Source organism: Pseudopodoces humilis, chromosome 7 (genome assembly GCF_049639895.1).
Source record: "Pseudopodoces humilis isolate 2021_Gansu_Grassland_sample_001 chromosome 7, ASM4963989v1, whole genome shotgun sequence".
Classification (NCBI taxonomy): domain Eukaryota; kingdom Metazoa; phylum Chordata; class Aves; order Passeriformes; family Paridae; genus Pseudopodoces; species Pseudopodoces humilis.
The window spans coordinates 36,590,499-36,610,584 of NC_142206.1; the positions used below are offsets into that span (position 1 = coordinate 36,590,499).

At 37.6% G+C, this 20,086-nt stretch overlaps 1 protein-coding gene across 1 annotated transcript in view; it reads left to right on the top strand.

Annotated features, from left to right (window-relative positions):
- Positions 1 to 1,327: 1,327 nt before the first annotated feature.
- The window catches only part of AKAP6 (A-kinase anchoring protein 6), a 259,455-nt gene continuing 240,696 nt past the window's right edge, over positions 1,328 to 20,086 (top strand). The window contains exon 1 of the mRNA XM_088057688.1: positions 1,328 to 1,406. The gene's annotated coding sequence lies outside the window, so the exon portion shown is untranslated. The remainder of the gene's footprint in view (positions 1,407 to 20,086) is intronic.

Consider the following 20,086-nt stretch of genomic DNA (forward strand, 5'->3'; position numbering starts at 1 on the left):
TGTAATTTTCTCCTATGGTTTCTTTTGAAATCAATAATCAAAATTTTTACTCACAAGCTAAAGTTTAATGGACTGAAGGGTTTTAGGCAATGTGTTTTAGGTACTGCCTAAAACACATTGGACATTTTTGGACATCTTCAGGGCATTGGGGCTTCTTGCTTCAACTTGGGCTTTTGTTTTACTCTGGACTTCAGCATATCAAGCATAGAGGGTCCAGTCTTTTGTGTGCTTTCTTTCCTACCATGTAGAAAGGGATTTTCATGGCTAGGGAAAGCAGTTTTTGCCAGAAACTTTTCTCATCCAAATAGAACTGGCAAGTGGCCAAAAATGTGCTGGTGGTTCTTTAGTTGTGAATTTTAATTTCCAGGCAGCTCCTTTTAGTACTTGTTCACACAGCCTTTGCTTCTCCCATCAGTGCTCTGAGCAGAGGATGTGGGCAGGTTGCTGGTGCAGAAGGTTCAGCCTCCAGCCCAGGCCTTCACCAAGGCTGCGGGGAGGGGCTCACTGCTCTGCTGCCCTCCTGCTCTACCTGGAGGCTGGCAGCAGCTTGCCCACAGCTTTCAAAATCTCCACTCATCTCTCTGTCTGATGGGCAGATGAAAGCCAGGCTACTCAGCATGCAGAGGGCAGTGCAGTTTGTCCTAGAGCTGAAAAATGATAAGGAGATTTTTACTTGGTTGGCTAGAAACTTCTTTACCCTCTCCTGAATAAAAAGTCATCCCCCTGACATTTTTTTTTTAAAACTCATTGTCATTCATTCAACAGTGTTATATCTGCTCATTTTGAAGTATCAAGTGTTTTTCCCTAGCAACAAGATTTTTCTTGTAAGTGACAGATTGGATGTAGGAGCAGGGTGGGGCAGAGTGAAAATACATATTTCTTAAAATACTGTTCAATAACTACTGTCTTTAGAGTCTTAGTGTTAAAATCATGCTACTGACTGTTTATTTTAAGTAAGGTTCCCTTGCATGATAACCAAATTTGACTTATAAAATTTGTTCTTAAATTGACACACACGATATTAAGTTTTAAATGAAGAAATAATTTATAGCTCATGCATCTCAATTCTGAGTCACCACGTAGGAATAATTTGTTTAAAATATTCCTTAACAACAGGCATGTACTAACATGGGCTCTAAAATCTGTGGCACCATACTTTAAAAGCATGTTTGCATTTTGTCTGTTTCTTTAAAGGGCTTCCGTATTGTCTCGGACTCCCCTGGAAATGCAGTAAGGATTCGTATCACATCTCAGTTGCCATGGCAACAGCAGTCTTTCCCATAATGAGCTGCATCATCTGAACTGATGTCACAGCATCATGCAGCAGGTCACACAAGGCACCTCCTAGTATTGCATCTTACAGATGTGCCGTAAACATCAAAAGAGGATGATTTGAACAGGACATGGTAAGTTGCAAAATATTGTGCTGTTCTTAATTGCAGGGTTATTTTTTCCTGTTTTATGAGGTTTTCCTAATGTAAGTGTGTGGGTTTTGCCCTGTAAAAATCATTTTGAAGAAAGATGTTGCATGCCTAAATATTATTTTCAGGCAGACAGGCTAAGACAAAGGCCTACAGAAAATGTTTTCAGTCTGAATGTTTAGACTTGCCTTTGCATTTATGGTAATAGCCTGAATATTTGAAAAGAATATATTTAAATTTCTCAATCCAATTAAAGTAGCTACTGTCTGATTTGCTTAAATGGAAAGAATTGCTGTTTTCAATTCTAATGCCATAAACAGAGCCTGTTCCTTTCCCTGTCTCTTCATTTAAGCATTCCTATTACCTTTATCTTCTCTTTGAGTCTATTTTAACTCAATAGCCTGAACATCACCTATTTACTTTCATTGGCCTTCCATAGCATGATAGCACAGAAAATACTGTGCAAACCGGTGCTGAACAAGCAACTGAAACAGTATTGATTTCAAACATGGTTCAGTACTGTCCTATTTCTACTGGCATTCTTTAAAAAGCAAAACAGATCTAATTGTCAAACAATAACCAAATATTTTGAAAGGATTGTAGCTTTTGGCTCTTCTACTGTATTACTTTCTTTGACTCTGTTTTTTAAATTATTATATGAATTTAGTGAATTTTAGATCTATCTTTTACTGGAAAGAAAACAAGCTTTTTTTTCTGCTGCAACTGCAGTAAAAGGTGTAGCCAAAGATTCAAGCACTCAGGGTGTTTGCTATGAACAAAATAATAAGAATAATTAAAAAGGTTTTCACCTCTATCTTCAGAAGATAACACCTATCTTTTGCATTTAGGAAGCTGGTTAAAATCATATCTACAGTATTTTGTAATTCTTTACAATGTCTAGTATTTGTTTATGTGGTATTAAGGTCTTGCTTCTGGAGGCTAGGTTTATTTTGCTTAACTTCAAGTTAATCTTGCTGGATGCTATGTAACAACATTATTGTTTGATTTTGCATATTTGAAATATTGTCTTTCAGCTGCTTGTTATTAGAAGGAAAGAAAAGACCAGACACATGTCATTTTAATTGATCAATATGTCTACTAGGAATTAGGGAGTGGTCTCTGGCTCTGTTTCTCCCTGTGTAGTTGATATTTCAAAAGTGCAGCAAGAAAAAAGCAGCTGCTAATTTTTTAGTGATATCAACATTTATTGTGGGGTTTGGTCCCTTATGTTTGATAAAGTAATAAATATAATGAGGTCTGACTACTGCTCTTAGGGGTGTGTGTGATGGTGTTGTCTGGCACAAGCTGGAATAGAGCTCTCATATCTTAATTAGACAGTCTGTACAGAATCATATATGCTTTTTCCAGCATGGTCTGGGTACATCTGTTGGGTTTTTTCCCCACTGCAAAACACAAAGCAAATTACTGTAAATTAATTACTAGAATGATGTTTTATTTATTTGTGATGCATTTTCCAGTATGAAAGTAGTGGTCTCCTGCACTTGCTGTGTTCCCATCAGGCAAACTCAGAAGGGATGAGTTAGCAGGAGGATGGGGGTAGGGCAGGAGAGCTGATGTCTGCCTAGTGTCAGAGTGTGAAGAGAGCTGGTGAGCAATGCCTTGAACGTGCAACTTTAGGGATCATAAAAGAACAGTTAATAAGACATGGATATAAGATATTTCTGGTTTAAATGTCATGCTTTTATTATCATCAATGACAGTAATAATAAAAAGTGTATTTTCTTAGATTCTTAAATGACTTGATTACAACTAGAATTTCTCAGATCAATGGTAAAACTTAGGGGAGACATCCTGGATGAAAAAGAACAACTTTTGAAGGTATTAATGGACGCATGACCTACTATGAAGTTCCCAGTGAAGAATTTATTTTTCCCCCTAATAATAAGAATACAATCCATGTTGGTTTTTAAACACTTTAAAAAAAGTTCCTGTTACTCTCTATTCCTCTCACTTCTCACAGCACTGCTTACCCTGGGAAACACCTGCTAATTATGGAGCTGTAATGACACTACTTGATTCTTGGTAATGCTGTCTGATTCTGACTCCTGCTGAATACTTCAATTATAGAATGCTTCCTGTTAATTTTTGTATGGGCCCATTTTTTGTATGTTGCACTGAGATCTACATGTGAGGATATGGAAAAGTATGGAGTGATGAAGAGAGTCTTACTATGAAGAGCAAGCTTGATTGCCTGAGTCAGAGCATGACCAAATGTAGAAACACTAAAGATATAATACAGTTTTGCTTCTTGTTGAAGCAGATTCATAACTGGTACAAGTGAGACAGCTTTGTGTTGCCCTCAGCTTTGTTTCACAGCTGGCCTTATACCATTACTGAGGGCAGTATGTTTTGTAAATACATGTATTCTTCCCTGAAGCAGCTGAATTTGGGCAGTTAATCTGAAGGCCAGGGTTCTCCTGTATGTGCAGAATCACACTGACGTGGAGTTGGAGATGGGCGTGTACCAGTGAACTGAAAGGACGTTACTGTTTAATCTTTACTTTGCTCTGAAGGGTTTTATTGCATCGTCAATTAAGTAGTTCTTACATGGCTTAGCACTTAAAGCAGAGAGAAACAGAAGCTTGGTTCTTCCCAAGGCAGCTGTAGGAGCTGATGACAAAACCTGACCACAGCAATGAAGTTGGTACTATTTTAACACTTTTTAGGGTTTTTTTTCACCATATGGCAATGCAAAACCTACCTAGAGGGGACCAGAGCGTGCCCTCAATGGAAGGAAGTTTTCCTTCTTCTCTAAAGAGGACTTGAGGGAACCCTGTGATCTGAGCTTTATCTCCTGTGGATCACATTACAGTAGAGCAGTGGGTGGGTGTCCTGTGCCTCCCACCTCTGACAGATCTGGAATGAAGCTGTGCACAGGAACACATCCCTTGAAAGTTTAGTCAAAGCAGATCTCTATCAGAAGTTCTCAGGTATTGATTAGAATTGGTGGCATTTCCAAAATGATGGTGAAATACTTCCTTCAAAATAATTGAAGAATTAGAAACAACTTAGAAAAATTCCCATGCCATGTCCTAGTCTACTTGCACCCTTCTGTAAAAGTCATTGCTGCTATCATGAAAGAAATATTTACAAAATTCTGGGCTTGATTTTTTCCTGGTCTCTGCTGAATGCTTCTAGCCTCAGGGAGGGGCAAAATGTCTGAAGTTCCAGAGTTGCTTTTAAAAAGAAAAAAAAAGAGAATGTGTATTAAAAGAAATTATGTTTCTCTGTTGAAATATTGTATTTTATATATATACATTATATATTATAATATATATTATATTTATATTTTGCATTGTAAGTATGGCCCATGTTTTATAATGAAATTTCTTTACATTTTGCAATGAGATATTATAGTGGTGTTACTGGGACAAAATTAATAATACTTGAATGAAAAGATGACATTAAGAAATCATCTTGCAGCTAGTTTATCTCTGAATACTAACATTTCTGTGGACTGGACAGGGTAAAGGTGACTTTTCCTTTCCTGTAAAAACAGACACTCATTAAAGCAGATTCTAGCTGCAGAAAATAAGAAAGCTGTATGTGTTTCCCCTATGAGTCACTCAGACTGGACCAAGGTGTTCCACGGGAAAGGAAGGAATCAATGGAAGAGCTGAGCTGGATGGAGAGCCTAAAGGAGAGCGAGGGAACAGGGCATACGGTGGGTGAAAGTGGCAATGGATGGGCATGTATCACTGACATCACTGTCATGATCCAGAATTCTCCTGAAAAGGCAGCTCCCATCTTGGGCTTCTCAGCCTCTGGAGGCTTTGGCAGAGGGCAAGGCGGAGTTCAGCTGTGTTTCTAACTCTAGCAAGCTGGTACTGTAGTCATTTTCTGTTTTGTCAGTGCTTAAAGGCCACCTGTACCTTGCTTGCTGCACAGGCCTGTATGCTCTTGGACAGAGACCTGTGGAGCACTGTCTTTCTCATATTCAGTTTTATGTTTTCTGTAGATTTAAAAATAAAAGTATCTATCCTCGCTTTATATCCATTAAAAAAACTGCTAAAAGTGTGTACTATAAATCCTTCAACTAGTTTGGTATGGTCATATGTATGTGTATCTATAATGTCAGAAGGGTCATCACAAAAATCACTCTTTGGGTATCAAAATATGCTTTCCTGAAGCAAAATTTTACTTATTTTTAAAAAGCTTTCAGAAAAGCTTTGGTTCTGAGGAAAAGAGGAAATAAACACAATCCAGATAGCTCTTCCCTTCCTGTTTGGTGCATGAAAGACAGGTTTCAAATATCTGGAATCCTGAGAGCTTTGACTCACAGCAAGGCTGACTCAGCTTTTCATCCCTTCAAGGTCAGAAAATTCAGCTCTGTGCAGTTTACAATGTCTGGCACTTTCAGACAAGATGTTTCAAGCCAGGAATGCTCTCTGCTCTGCGTGAGCTCTCATGGCATGAGTCAGATGCAGGTTTGTCCTGGCAGACTTGGCCAAAATGCTGTTGCCTCCTGCTTGTCCAGCGCTCAGTCGCGGTGCCAGGCAAGGAGGGACTTTCCCTCAGTGTAAAGAACGTCTTCTAAGGTGCCTGGAAGTGGAGATAGCTTGTAGATAGAAGGAGTGGCCTCCAGACTGGGGGATAATCTTTATGTCCTGAGGAGAGTATCAGCCTCAAAGTTAAGGGTGGAGAATGAGCACTGCGAATTGTATTGACACGCCCTTACCTTTGCCAGCCCAGTGGCTTCTGGAACTGGTAAGAGGGCTCAGGGCAAGGAGTTGGCTCTGGAAGACTGGCAGTTCTGTAGGGTGAAGCAGTAGAAAGGCTCTTCTAAACACTTCCACACTCAGCCTCCATGGTACAGTGTCTTGTGGGAGCTGACACACTTAGAAAGACAGCCTTTGTTAGCATGAGGTTGTACTAAAAAGAACTCCTGGCATTGGACTGAAGAAGCACCCAACGGCAGTAATTCGTTCTGCTTTCTGTCTTCTTGTACATCTATTATTTTTGTATATGCTTTTATTCTTTCAAGAGCTGCTCTGTACTGATTCTCTTGCAACTTCGAAGTTGTCACAGTTTCAGGATTAGGATGCAGACATGAAGTTTCTTCATGTGCTGTAAAATATTAATATTAATTTTTTGCCAGCTTGGCGCGTGGATAAAATGAAGAATGTATGTGAATACATAAAAGTTTGTTTGTTTTCTGTGTGATTTTTGCGGCATTTTCCCTCTGGTCTAAAAGCTTATAGCTGAATCTCTACTTCAGTCTTAAAATGCACCCATGTAACTCCATAAGTCCTCTTTCAGGTTATCTTAGTCATGTGTTTGTTTTCAACTCCTCTCAATTCCATCATGTGTTGACTTCCTCTGTGTCTTAACTTTCTCATTCCAACTTGCTGTTCCTGAATTTTATGCCTGTAATTGCTCTCTTCTACCAAGTTGTCATCCTTTTCTCTTTTAAATCCCTTGGAAAAATGTAACATTTCTTCTGGACAGTTTCTAAAAAGTGGTTCATGAATGTTTAGATACAGAAAACTCGTGGGACTTCAGGTTTATTACTATGTTTTAAAATAACAGAATTCAGATCTCTCTACTGAAGCTTGGATAGAGCCTTTACAGAGCTAGGGGCTGTAAAGACACCTGAGAAACAGTCAAATCTTTTCTCTTGTTTGCCTGGATTTTCAGCTTAAATTGAGGTGAATAATTTTTTTTCTCACTTTTCCTAAATATTTCCTTATAAGGGATAAGTAACATGCCCAAGTTTCTTGGAAAACCTCTGGCAGACCTGGGAGAAAAAGCTATTTTTCCTGTTGCTTGTACAGAACTCAAAAAAAATGATAATCTTTTATCTGCTTGTCTTTGTATTTTCTTGTTTGTGCTTCTGTTTGTTTTCTGAGTTTGGTTTTTTTTATTGGTCATGGTCTCATTGGATAAAGCTGAGCTTCTAGTGGAGATCCATCCTAAGCTTTCAAGGGACTTAAGGCAAGAAATGCTTGTTACCTGCTACAAACTAGGCTGCAAATTAACATGAGAAGCTTGGAATATTCTAGTTTTCCGAAGAGGAGTATCTGCTTACCATAATGTTTTAGACAAATCTTGACTGTATTGGTTAAAATGAAGCAAAAAGCTGCATCTTTATGAGTTTAATTTGCGACAGAAAGGAAAAAATTCTGTGCACTTCTTGGTTTAAAAAAAACCCCACAGAACAACAAAACCCCACATTAGTTTTGAAAGTTTTAGAACAACATTTCCTTTATTGGCTAGATAAGTGCTCCTCCTTTGTTTTAACAGATTGCTGTGACAGAATATTCTCTGCCAAGACAGTCAATACAACAAAACATGTCGGCAAAATAGATAAAAAAGGAAAACAATGTACCTACCAACTGAAATATTATGCTCATTAGGTAGAAAATTGGAAATAAGGACAGATGCCTTTTTTGCATTACATAGTACAACATTGGATGTTGGTAACCAAGCCCATCAAGAAATGCTGTTGAACAGTCAATTCTATTACATTTTTTCCCTTTCAATTACATATATACACACATAAAAAAAAAGTTTTTGAGGGGTATTTATTGGAGAGACTGATAGAACATGTACAATGAACACAAACCAAAAAGAAAGGAGCCTGATACTGTCAAGTTTGAGGGCTGTATAAAATCGTTTTTCAGCTGATATTGCAAAGCGAGCCTTAAAGGAACTCAAACAAGATACTAGTTAATGATGAAAAAACTAATGATAAACTTTCCTGGATGCTTAGTTTTTGTCATGAAAAACTGTACTTCAGAGCTAAGTGCTATTGATGGAATAACTATGGCCTATTGAGAATGTTTTCAAATAAGGACATCTTTCGAAATTGTTGCCTGAAGCTACTCCAGGCTGCTTACAATTTCCAAGTGTGTTACATCATGCTTGGAAATAGCTTTCCCTGCTGAAGAGGCTGCTTCAAGGCTGTACCAGCCAGAATGTGTCCTTCCTGTACTTTAAGCTGCTCTGCTAGTCACCTAAAACATACCATTTTTTTTAGAATAATAAATCAGATTTCAATTGCTAAAACCCTCTCCCCCTAAAACCTATAGCTTCAGCTAGAAAAGCCTGCTCTCTGTAAGATTTCAGCATGTCTAGTCTGTTGCTAAGGCAATGACACAGCAGATATGTAAGTTGCCATTTTAAGGGTCAGCTATTAAAATATGCAGGGTCTATTCTACATATCCTTAATATGCCATCTAATCTTATTCCTTCCCAAAATTTCATCCTAGAATTTTGCTAGGTCATTAAAAACAGTGAGTAGTTTTTTTTATATTATTATGCACAGATAAACTTTGAAAATATTTAGGGAATTTTGGGTTTTCTTGTGTCTGGAGAAGGTGGAATCTAAGTATACTCTGTGCATGATGTATTAACAGTGTATCAGCAATAATGGTGCCAGCTCTTTCAGAAGAAAATAATTTTAACCCCCTAAGTGCTTCACATTTGTTTGCAATACAGTAGCTTTTTAAAGTAAACTTTTAAATAAATGGAGAAGCTTGATTTTGTATTTCTGTGAATTACACTGGAAACTTCTTAGTTACTCCTTGTGTTCTGCTTTGTCATTTTGAATTGCATTAGACATTCAGTTTCATTTGCTGGCCCCACCTATGTGATCCCTTTTCTTTGCTGTAACTTGTAAAGCCACTTCAGTCGAGACAGGTAAATCCCCCTCAGACGTCTCTTGTTCCTATTATTGTTAGGCAATATAGAGAACAGTTTATCAGCATCTTGAGGCTTCGAATGGTGAGTTCTGTAGAACACTGGTACTTAATTAGTATTTGTTTCAGTAAAGAGCTTAGGAGTTCTGCCTCCTGTGCTTGTCATCAAAATGTACTGAAACTAGAGTAAGGAATTCCTGGGTTTAAATTTTAGTGTAAAAGGATACAGAATAAAAGTTGGTCAGAGAATTTATAAGCTACAGCAAAGTAGCAGCCCGTGATACTTGGATTGGGGAGACTGGAAACCACTTCTGGATCTGATACTAAACATCCCCAGTTCACCCTGCCTCTATACCTGCGCTCCCTGCTCTCCACCTGTGAATGGACATAAGGAGATTGATTCCCTTTGCAAACCACTCTGTATGTGACACCACTGCCAGTTTAACTCCACACACACAGATGTACAGACAGCCAAGACAGTAGCAGATACCAGAGAGAGTGGTGCAAGGAAACACGGCTGAACGAAAGAGAAGCGGGTGCTGCAAAATGCAATGTTAAAAGCTAAAGGAAGGAAACTAGCTTTGGGGATTTTTGGTCTTAGGTGAAAGATTGCACAGTAGAACATTTACAGAATGTTCTACTTTTTAAATTTACAAAAAGTATTGAAAGCTCAGTGGTTTTGGTAGCACAAAATTAAATGTATAAGTAGTGTAAAATACTACAGTAAATAAATAAATACTACTAAAGTAGTGCTCAAACTGGTGAGCCTGCTGAATTGAAAATATCAGCTTAATTCTACAATTAAGTTTGAAATGACCAGGCAAATATCTCTACTGGCTGAGTCAAAGTGATTTCCATATAGACAGAGAGGCAGCACCACCTGCTCTGTAAAGCTTGGGGCAATATGTTCATGCCATTCTACTTGAAAAGAAGTTATTGGGTTTTGTGAAAAGGGCACCTGCCATGCTTTTGCATGATCTCCAAGGGCTCCTTTCCAAAATTAGAGATTGATAAGAATTGTTCTACGAGTGCTGTCTTCTCAGTCATTGCAGACTCATCAAAACACCAGTTGTTGATCTTCATGAAACTTTATTGCCTAGGTTTTGTTCAGAGAGCGCACAACCCAAAACAGCTATTGACAGATGGATATGCATTAAAATGAGATGTAGGATATATGGGACTAACATCTGCTCTGAGTTAGGCAGTCCCCTGGGTTGTGGAGATATTGCTCTTTCCAGTCTAATAAATATTTATTTTTGAAACCAGAATAGCTGTCTCAAGTAAGCTAAGGGTGTATATTTCCAATGAATGTGCCAATAGCTCAGGGAAGAGGAACACAGCAAGAAAGGCACTTTATGAGTAATAAAGAGTAAAAGTAGACCTCAAATTAACCTCTATTGTTTTCTGACTCCCAATATAATTTAGAATCCACTTCAGTTTTGTCTTAGTCCTATATGCTGCCAGGTAGCTGTGATTCCTATAATCATCTTTTGAATTGTTAAAAATTACATCTGGGGATGTGTTTAATATGTAAATAAAACAAACTAGTCTGCTAAACTCGGCAACTAAAATTAGTATTTAAGCATATGTGAACTCCAACATCGTGTTTTCTTGAACTTTATTGAATGGTTTAGAAATTGAATTGTGCATTTCTCTGTTCCTACTGACTGTTAATTGTTGATGGATTCTTTTAATCTTAGTAATACTTCATGGTTTTCACTAATCCTTAATAAATTCAGATAGCCATTACTTAAGCAAAAGTATGATGATAAAATAACATTTTTTCTTTTGTCAGGTGCTTTCATTGGTATGGGAGAACAGGGAAGGGAGAGGTTATAGAGAACCTCAACAAACCTTCAGTCTGTGAAATGATATTTCCCCCAGCTATATCCAACCTGAAAATTACACAGTCTGAAAGTGAAATTTGATACCACTTGGAGCTAGGAAAAATGCCAGCTTGGCAAGGCTCATAGGGTGTTTTTTTTAGCAATATTTTCCTAGACTGGAGGCAGCCTCAGGGATTATAATTAGCCTGTCTTGGGCTGATTAGTGTTGGGTACTTCAAGATCCTTGCTCAGCAGAATAACATGTCTTGACAGCCCAGTGGAAGAAAGTCCAGCATTTCACTTCTCACTACAGGCAGCTGAGAAAAGAATCTTTGGGTAGAATAAATAAATCCCTTTAGAGAAAAATGGTGGAGGAATTGAATACTTGGAAGTGGCTGTCACCTGGGCCAGGATGCACAGTGATTTATTCCAGCCTTTCAAATCATTTTACTGAAAGCAAGGGAAATACAATCTGTGGCATAACACTCTATTTAAGTCCTCCTTTTCTGATTGATAACTCATAACTCTTCAGCTTGGCCACAAGCAGAAGGTAGCTCTCTTTCTTCTTCTAAGAGATCTTCTAAGATATCACAGAATCAGTTAGATTCAAATGGGATGAAACAGGTAATGTGATAACCCCCAAATTTCTGTGCAGTGACTCTTTAGAAAGCTGATAAAGATGTAAATATAGGGCAGATCACCAGCCATTTGATAAAAAAAATTATGGATCAATTAGCAACTCTGTCATCTTGAGAGTCTGAAAAGTCCAGCAATGTTATTAGTCACAGAGCATTACACATTTTGGGTAATGCAATACCAGTAATACCCTTTTTCAACGTGAGGAAAAACATAGTTCTTTAAAGCGATTATAGGAGTAGATGAACAAGGTGGGAAAGGAGACTGATAGCTGATCATTCACTTGACACAGATGTGTGGTCACTGGGAATGTTGACTCCAAGTAACAAATCTAGAACATATTGAAACACAGCATGGAAAGCTTGATTAGCACTCCCCTCTAAAATCCAAGCGTCTGAGAATTTTTTTTTTTTTTTTAATTTTAAAAGAAGACTGAGGGAGCTAACAAGGCATAATGGTACTTTAGTGGCTCCCAGTGAGATAATTCCTGCAGCAGTGGTGAGGAGGAAGGCTGTCAGTGCTCCCTTGGGAGCTGTGCAGAGGCTGGGAGGAGCAGGGTGTGCAGCACAGCAGGACTGAGTGGGGTTTATTACCAGTGATAATATTGCATGCTGATAAATTATATTTTGGAGTTGCTCCAAAACATCAGTGTTAGGTTATTCTTCAAGCTACCTTAGCGCTTCCTCCCTCTCACAGTTATTTCTCTGCTGCACCTATGACAGGCATGCCACTGAATCCTGCCTCAGGTGCTGCTTAGTTCTTGGTACAGATCTAACTCAACTCCTGCTGACTTCTCATGTTTCACTTCTAATGGAAATATAAATCTGGAGGTGTTATTCAAGGCTTAGGGTCATTTATTTTTTTTTCCTGATTCTGTGATTTCCCCAAGGAAAGTGTCACAAAATTGAACAAAGCCAAGCTGAATTCTTGGAAGAAGTAAAAATATTAGAAATGTATGTGCCTCATTTGAGATTGAAAGGTTTGATAAAGGGTTGTGGGACTGTAAAGATATGGGAATAATCTTGCTCCTCAGTTTCCTGGCAGAAAATGAAAATGTTATTAGTTTTGTTTGTGAAGTTCCAGTTGCTATTATAGTAGTGTGAAGCACTAAAATATTTTTTTGTGTACTGGAAAGCTGATTATGATCTGAGTACCAGTAATACAATGCAGGTAAGTTTTAAATTAATTTTTGAAGACGCTAACATGAGTATTTTGCCTTCTTGAGAGATGATAAAATAATCTTACCAAATTTTATCCTGGCTTCAATTTTTCAAATATAGCTTTAAAAGTGTAAAGTAGCCAAAAACTTCGGGAACACATCAAAAGGTTTAAAGAAGTGACTTTATTTTCTAAAAGGCCAAGTAAGGTATCCATGGCTTGAAAGCAAGATTGAAAAAATTATTGATTTTTATGTGGAGTGGGCTATAATGGTTGATAATGTCTTAGCATTTTATTGATTTTGTTTCGCTCTTATTTGAAATACAAAAAATTCCTAGTACTGAATCTGAAAATAAAAGGTGCTTGTTGTATGGGAAACAAGGTTTTGAACAGTGAATTCTTTGATCTAAGGTATGGTGGTAAAATGTGAATTTATGGGAATTATTTATGATAGCCATAGGAATGAAGTCCTATTTAATGACAAAGCAGGGATAACAGTGATGAAGTAGGAAGGCAGGAAGAACATTAGAGTCAAAAATCACAACTCCATCTGCTGATGTAATTCAACCTGGTTTAGGAGAAGTTAACAGTAGTTACGGTAAATGCCAGGTTTTTTTGTAGATCCTAGAAACAAATAAGCCAAACACAGAAGGGTGATCCATTTTGGTATTAGTGTTATATTTCTATGCTTGTTGTTATCATCAACAATGTCAGACAGACTTGTCTGCAAAGTCATGCATGGATGCACAGCAAAGTCTCAGGTGTCTCCTCCCCACTCCAAATGCCCACTGTGCTAGCACAGGTGTGAGAGCAGGTCTGCAGTCATGGACCAGGAACATACAGGTACGTGAGAGGGTGTTAAAGATCTGTGCCATGACCTCCTACGTGACCTATAACAAACCTTTCGTTTTTAGAGAAGTGATTCTTGCTGCTAGAAATATGTGGGCAGTGCTAAACACGGGATCAATGTCCCTTTAGGATGCTTGGGCAGACAGGGAAGGGACTTGTGAGGAAGAGAAGAATGTGCCCAGGGTGTGTTTGTGGCATCAGGGCTTCCTGCACTGTGGGAAGGTGCAGAAAGGCAGCTGGGAGCAGTTTGGCTGCTGAGAGTCAGAGTCTGCATAAAGCCTCAGGGAAGAACACAGAGCAGGAAGAATGAGTTTGGCCAGAGCTACCACAGGCAGAAGAGGGGGAAAAATTTGGTTTCTGAAGGCTGAATGGGTTTGCTGAGGGCTACAAGAAGCAGAGGGAGAATAAGGTAACAACTGAAATAAACAGGCCAGAACTGCTGCTTAAAGACCTCACAGGCCTCTGCTCCTATTCAGCTCCTGTCAAAATAACATTTGAACGTTGCAAACTCCTCTGTGGCCATTTAATGGGTATGATGCACTATTTCTAATCATATTTGAAATAAGGTTAAAGAGTTAAAAATTACAATATACAAAAATGTATATTGGCTTTATACTGTATGATTACAGCACGCAAAAATGAATCAGCAGCAATTTAAGAACACGTTATTTATAAATAATAAATTTAACTTTGGCTAAGCAAGCTCATTTTTTAAATCCTTGGAGACTCTGCAGGATGTTTTAATGGGTCCTTTGTGATGTGGATATTTCCTCAGTTTAAAAACTGGACTAAATGGTTCCTTTTGCATAACTTAGGAGGAAGCCATCATAAGGTAATGATTTTAGGTCACTGCTAAGCTAGACCAGATGTGGATGAATGGCTTAACAGTGAAATGCTGCGTATCCCATTACAAAGCTTTTTAGGTCTATATCCTTAGCCTGTTGGCAATAAGCTTGCTGTTAATAAGTCCTTAATACACAGTTATATGTCAAAAGAGCCAATAATAGTTCCACCACAGTTTTTGATGACATTGTGGAACCTCTGAAGCCATTGACAAAATAAATTGACAGAGTGTTCTGTAATTGGGAAAAAAACTTTATTTGTGTATTATTGCCACCCAGAAAGATAGTCTCCCTCTGTGTTTTTAGGGTTAGAAGAGAACCACATTGAAACTATAAATGAAACTTATTTTCTGGGTGAAAAGAAGGAAGTGTAATGTAATGAGCTGCTAAATAAGGAATGAACTTTCCAAAATACCAGCTGTAGTCTTTTAAATATTCAGAGTTTTTGTCTAAAAATTAGACACTATTGATTTGCAGAGATTAAAAAAAAATATCTTTCTCTTGTTTGAAATATCAAGAATAACAAAAGATAATTTGTCAACCTTTCTACTTGTTGATACTTAATAATGTAGAATAGAATAGTTAAGTTGTCAGGAACCTGCAATGATCATCTTGTCCAATTGTCCAACTGCTTCAGGGCCAACCAGCATGTTGTCCAAATGCCTCTTAAACACTGACAGGCTTGGGGCATCAAACACCAACAGCTAAGGGGGATGTTCCAGTGTTTGATCTCAGTAAATAAATGCCTCTTAATGCCCAGTCTGGACCTCCCTTGGCACATCTTTGAATCATTCGAACAAAGAAACATTCATTTGAACCACCTGTCCTGTTGCTGAATACGAGAGAGAAGAGCTCAACACCTTCCACCCCGCTTTCCCTCTCCAGGAAGCTGTAGAGCTCAATGAGGTGTTGCCTCTCAACCTCCTTTTCTCCAAACTAGACTAGCCCAGAGTCCTCAGGTGCTCCTCATATGAAATACCTTTGAGTCCTTTCCCAGCTATGGTGCTCCCCTCCGGATGCATTTGCGCACCTTCCTAAATGGTGGGAGCCAGACCTGCACACAGCACTGGAGGTGAGGCCTCAGCACTGAGAGCAGCGGGCTCATCTCCCCTGTTGGCTGGCTGCAAATGTGTGCCTGATGCACCCCAGGGTGGGGTTTGCCCTCTGGGCTGCTGGGCACACGCTGCTGGCTCACCCTGAGTGACTGCCAGCCAGCACCCACCTGGTCCTTTCTGCCCTGCTGCTCCCCAGCCACCCCTTGTGCCCAGCGTTATCCAGATTTATACTGTATTTTAATGTAATAAATAAAATTGGTTAAATTGATTAGGCTCACAAGCTCAGAGTGTTGAAATCTCAGTTGTATTTGGTGCTAGTCCTGTGTTTGTAATTCACTCGCAGTTGTCCTTTTGTTTAGACAGGTGTTTTGGGGTCAGGAATATTACATGAACCCTTTGAAAATGATGGATCATCTACTAAACATCATGTTCAGTCAATTAACTAATGAAGCCTTAGTGCATCTGTTTTCTTCACCATTAATTTTGTCTATATGTCAGTGCTTTATCATAGATGAATAAAACATAATTTAAGTAAATATAGAAGAATATAATTAAAATCTGTGTTCCTTTAGAACCTCTGTCACAAACAATAGACTCGTCCTATATTTACTCTAGCATCAGTCCCCATAAAAAATCTTATAATGCTGTGATTTTGAAAAGAACTCTATGTTTGTAAACATAGTATTTTTACTGAGTTTATATTTAATATTTCAGATACTGTAAAGAATAGGCTGCTTGCCTCTGCAAAACAGCAGACAATACCAATAGTCATGCTACTTTCTGAAAATAATAGCTATATCCATCTAACATGTAGCTCAATTTAATCAATGCTGACTTTGCCTCTTTTTTCCCCCGTGACTATTAGATCACAATACTGAATTATGATCTCCTTAATAAATCCAAGCATAGTAAAACACTACCTTTAAAATAGCAGTGAAGGACTTAAAATTCTTGTATAAATTCTATTTTCTTTGTGTGAAACTGAATGAGAGCCACAATTTCATATTTTATTATAACTGGAGCACATAAGTTAGGCATTCATTTTGTAACTAGTTTGGTTGACAAGTTTAATAGGCAAGTGATTGTCTTTCCTCTAGGAAATAATGCATTTTCTTTAGGAGCTTGAAGATTTCTCATGGTTTTAAAAGTATTCAAAAGGACAGACATATACTGACCTGGTACCACAGTTGGCAAGAAGAGCTATCCATAGACTGGAGTGAGACCCAGGAAATATTTTCAGTACAATGACATGGGCCAGAATTTAAAAGTCTTTAGGACTTCCCAGGTAAAAAAAAATAATCCTGGAACAAGACTGAAAAAGCCACTTTGGTTCCCATCATTTAGATTTTTCTGTGGTGAGTTTATCACAGCTTGGTCATGAAGAGATATGTAGCATAACTAAATTATCTTAATGCATTATACAGGATTTCATTTTTTGTTTTGAATGTAAGAGATGAGGCTAATTTTTTTCCCTTTATTTTACATGAAATTGATGAAAAGAGGTATTTCCATTAATTCTTTATTGCCTTAATGAGTTTATTCTTTATATTTTTAAAATATATTTACATTCAACAATATATGTATGGAAAATCACTAAAAATGATTGTATTGCAAAGAATTATAAAATTGTTGAACAAAGTAATAGGAAAATGAAATAAACAGGGAATTTATTGTAGAGCTTTTCATTTTTCAAAATTTAAAAACCTTTTAGAAACATTCTAAAACTTGATCTATTTTATTCTGAGAAATGCAGGTACAAAGTTAATATAACATTTTAATGATGTTTTTTAAAGTCTTATTTCCCAGTAAACTGATTTTAGTTAAAAATTTACAAATAAATTTTAAAGAATAAGGAAAGTGAATCTACAATTAAAGGGACAGTTTCTGATATTGATGAGAGAAATTTCTTATCCTTGTTGACATGACTAAAACATTGTGGCAAGTTTGAAATTAATGGATTAAGGGATATTAACAACAAAAAATCAGCAAAAGCTGCAACACTGGCCATATATTTAAAATCTCTTTCAAGTTTTCTAATATTTAAGGAAAAAATCTCCTTACATTGATTCAGAATTGTATGTAGCGCTAGAATTATAAAGTTTCCAAAAAAAAAGTTCAGTTATAAAAATAAATGAAATTTTAATGGTAAGAATAAAGGTAATATTAAATCTGACAGACATTCCAGTCTCTTTCATTGTCAGTTTCTTAAAGAAAAATGTGTTGCATGTAACAACAGAGTTAAAATGTAAATGAGAAATTGAAATGCAGCTAAAAATATGTAGGTTTGAAGACTGCAGCTTAAATATATAGGAAAAGATATTGGTCTTTTGGAGATATTTGGTTTTCTCAAGCTATCCAGGCTTCTCAGAAGGCAAAAAAAAACATTCCTGTGGCTAATATGTGGATTAGCCTAAGTGCTTGCTTGGGCCTCAAAACAATTTGTGATGTGAATTTTTGGGATGTTTTGTCCTATTTTGCTCTGCAGTTTGAAATTGTGAAGTGCTCTGGGAGTTCTTGTGGCTTTTCTGACATGACCCAAATTAAAAAACTAAATACTAGAAAACACTGTTTCACTTTTGGTGTCTGCTACCTACTGCCTGTATAACTGTACCACCATAACTTTCTGAAATCAGTGAAGCTAATTACCTTAGGAAACATTGTGCTGGTTACCAAGCCTAAGAATGTGTTTCTAAATTTGTAAACTCTTGAGGCTTGGATCAGACACTGGTGCTCTCTGAACTTCAATTCTCCTAAATTCAAAGTAGCAGACATAATTTCTGAATGATTGGAAGTTAACTTAAAGCTAAAAGGTTTATTTTTGTTTTCTGAACTCTAGCCTTTCATTCAAAAGTGCTCTTTTAATTGTTTAAATTATGAAGTGATGGATCCTGCCTAATGAAAGAATGAAGACAGGAACAAAACAAACTGCTGTCTAGAATGAAAAGCATTGGATAAACATGCTAGCAATCTAAATCTGTGAGTCATCTAGCACTTGATAACTTTTGTTACTGTTAGTGGGACTAATACAAATTTAGGTGCATTGCTTTTTATGAAAGTTTTATGAAGGGTGAAGTTCTTTAGAGAATTTGGAGAAATGGATCAGCAAGAAGGGATGTTTAATAATTTGTTCTTAAACTGTACAAATGCTAAGTTAGATTCCTTCAAAACTGATAGCAAACCTGAAAATGCCAATACTCAAGCTTTGGCTGGTTGCTGCTTGATAGATCTATATTGAAATAAAAATCTTCTCTATGTTTTTAGCATATTTTTAAAAGATGGGTATAAGTACAAGGGTATGAAGAATAATGCTCCACAGTGCCAAAAAAACTGTAGTGCATATATTAAATCTCTTTTATCCTGGGATGAGAGTCCTGGTACAAGTCTGCTGCTGGCAATTCCATTATGAAGTGCACCATAGAAATCCTGAAACAACAATAAATGAACTTGATAGCTTTACACCATATAGCACATTGATGTAGAGAACTCTGGCCACTGAAACAGAGAGGCTGCATCAGTGGGTTACTCCACTAAACAAAGATAATCAATAAAAATATAAGCATGTAAAAAGAAATATAAATAAATATAATTGATATATTTATCACCTTGACTTATTATTAGTGGAATATGGCTGCTTTTGGAGTAATCAAATTTACAAGTTTCAGAAGTCCCTCACTGCATCCTGCTGTGTGGTAGGGAAGACCAACAGTGTCCACCTCAAAATTATCCATGTGCAGTGTCTACAAGCAACTAAAATAGTGATGAAAGGGATCTTGAAGGCTGACTAATAACTTCAGCTGAATATTTGCTATGGAAGAATTTGCATTATCATAGCATCATTCATAAATTTATATGAAACCCTAATGTACTCATGCAAATGTATACCTGTACTTATCAATGAGTTCTGGTACACTAAAAGGCTTTCCTTTATTTCAAAATCTTTGCTTGATGAATCAGTTCACTTTAATTTCAGGAGGTCTCTTTCCATCTTCTCATAGATGGGTGCTGATGCTGCATTTCACTACCTCTCCTTTGGTCACTGGCAGATGGGAAATGGGTCAAACCCTTTCAGAAGCCATATGTTTGCTCCCAGTGGGCAGCTGAAGGAAGAAAGGATTGATTTAATCCTCATTACTGCAAGAGCAGTCGTGTGTAAGGTGGATTTCTCTTAGGACCTTAAAATATTAATTCTAATTAAGGGAGAAAGTGAATTGGAAGCAGAATACAATACAGTAATTCTGCACATGCATTTCTATTTCATTGTGATGGGTACTTTATGCTGCTGCCTGTTTGCTGTCCAGCAGCTTCTTCAGCATTTCCCTGGTTTGTAGTTTGCTTAGCTGTCATCTGCACTGCCTTTCCCCCCTGTCCTTCTGTAAATAATGGGCAGTGTAGTCTGCTGCAACCTCCTGCAGCACCTGCTCAGCTGCAGAGCAGCCCTGGCTGTTGTGGTGGTCTAGAAGCTGGTTTGACTCATTGGCAGTTCTCTCTGTAGCTCCTGCAGCTGCTTGCCTCCTTCTCTTTTCTTCAAGGTTTCTTGCCCCTTTTGCTGACACACACTTGCTCCTGTGGACATACCTTGTTTTGACTGGAGCAGAGTTTTGTGAAAAGCAGTGTAATGATATTTTATTACTCTGTCTG